At 46.4% G+C, this 2,156-nt stretch overlaps 1 non-coding gene across 1 annotated transcript; it reads left to right on the plus strand.

Moving 5' to 3' along the window:
* The first annotated feature begins 908 nt into the window (after positions 1-908).
* Positions 909-983, plus strand: Trnas-cga. The gene has a single exon. It is a non-coding gene; the product is annotated as a tRNA-Ser (tRNA).
* The last annotated feature ends 1,173 nt before the right edge of the window (positions 984-2,156 follow it).

A 2,156-nucleotide genomic window follows, 5' to 3' on the forward strand; every position in this document is an offset into this window, starting at 1 on the left:
CTACGCCATCTCTTGTGACTTCTTCCTTATCTATAAACACTACACCTTAATCATCACATGTAAAATAGCCCGTAACTAAACTGGTATCGGTTTCTGAACATATCGATACAGGAACTTTCCTGCTGGTTTTTGCCAATAATGCCCCTAGTTGGAATATGTAACACATTTTTGAAACTCCCTGTATACGTTGGTGGCAACAAAATGGTCGCATAGTCATCTTCGAGTACAGGTTGTCTAAATGTACCCATTACGGCTTCGCGAGAACTATAATGACTTACTTCCAAGAATTCCCATTCAAACACTCTGAGCATTTCGTAACATTTCCGTACGGATTCTACCGACCAGTTGTGATACTGGCAGCGCATCTCTGAACTGTTCAAAGTTTGTTATCACGCAATTCTGGAATTGACCGCAGTAGCGTCTTGCATGCGATTTCCTTTACAGATACACAGCACTTTCTCAGATTCCTTACAACAAATCTTATTCTTCCATTCGTCTTTCCCATTGCCAGCCAATGCGACAATGATTTACATCCGCAGACCCCCTTAAAGGTCTCGCTGTCGAGTTCGGCCAGGTAGCAGTCTTACAAACGAGGTTCCGCTATAGATGACTATGTTTGTTACTTCATTTGGTCAATGAGGTCGTGTGTTATGTTTGCACAATGCTTTGAATCAACATACACGGAGACATCCTAACTCCACTGACAAATGTCTGGGTATTGTTCAGAAATACTTTCTGAGCAATCCTTCTTTATACTCGATATGCCTCACATTACAAAGTAAGTTGCGGTTATACTTCAGTACTATTCAAAGATTATCATTACAGAAGCAGGACAGCTTCTGTAAAGTTTGGAAGATAAGAGACGAGGTACTGGCAGAAGTAAAGCTGTGAGGACGGGGCGTGAGTCGTGCTTGGGTAGCTCAGTTGGTAGAGCGCTTGTCCGCGAAAGGCAAAGGTCCCGAGTTCGAGTCTCGGTCCGGCACACAGTTTTAATCTGCCAGGAAGTTTCATATCAGCGCACACTCCACTGCAGAGTGAAAATCTCATTCTGGACTCGACTGATGTCTGGAGTAGTGCTGGAAGAAATTGACACCATGAATCCTGCAGGTCTGTCCATAAATCCGTAAGAGTACGAGAGGGTGGAGATCTTTTCTGAACAGCACGTTGCAAGGCATTCCAGATGTGCTCAATAATGTTCATGTCCGGGAAGTTTGGTGGCCAGCGGAAGTGTTTAACTCAGAAGAGTGTTCATGGAGCCACTCTGTAGCTATCCTGGACGTGTGGGGTGTCGCATTGTCCTGTCGGAATCGCCCAAGTCCGCCGAAAGGCACAATGGACACGAATGGATGCAGGTGATCAGACAGGATGCTTACGTACGTGTCAGCTGTCAGAGTCGTATCTAGACGTATCAGGGGTTCCATATTGCACGCGACCCAAGCCATTACAAAGCCTCCACCAGCCTGAACAGCCCCCTGCTGGTATGCAGGGTTCATGGATTCATGAGGTTGTCTCCATACTCGTACATGTCCATCCGCTCGATACAATTTGAAACGAGACTCGTCCGAATAGGAAACATGTTTCCAGTCATCAACAGTCGAATATCGGTGTTGATGGGCCCAGACGAGGCGTAAAGCTTTGTGTCTTGCAGTCATCAAGGGTATACAACCGGGCCTTCGGCTTCGAAAGCCCATATCGATGATGTTTCGTTGAGTGGTTCGCACGCTCACACTTGATGGCCCAGCACTGGAACCTGCAGCAATTAGCGGAAGGGTTGCACTTCTATCCCGTTCTTGCAGGATCTTTCTCCGCCGCTGCGATGTCGGAGATTTGGTGTTTTACGGGACTCCTGATACTCACGGTACACTCGTGAAATGGTCGTGCGGGAAAATCCCCACTTCATCGCTACCTCGGAGATGTTGTGCCCCATCGCTCGCGTGCTGATTGTAACACCACGTTCAAACTCACTTAAATCTTGATAACCTGTCATTGTTGCACCAGTAACCCGGCTAAAAACTGCGTCAGACATTTGTTATAGTATATAGGCGTTGCCAACCGCAGCGGCGTCTTCTGCCTGTTTACATATCGCTGTATTTGAATACGCGTGCCTATACCAGTTTCTTTGGCGTTTCAGTGTAATACATGAATGTTTATATGAA

Source organism: Schistocerca piceifrons, chromosome 4 (assembly GCF_021461385.2).
Source record: "Schistocerca piceifrons isolate TAMUIC-IGC-003096 chromosome 4, iqSchPice1.1, whole genome shotgun sequence".
Taxonomy (NCBI): domain Eukaryota; kingdom Metazoa; phylum Arthropoda; class Insecta; order Orthoptera; family Acrididae; genus Schistocerca; species Schistocerca piceifrons.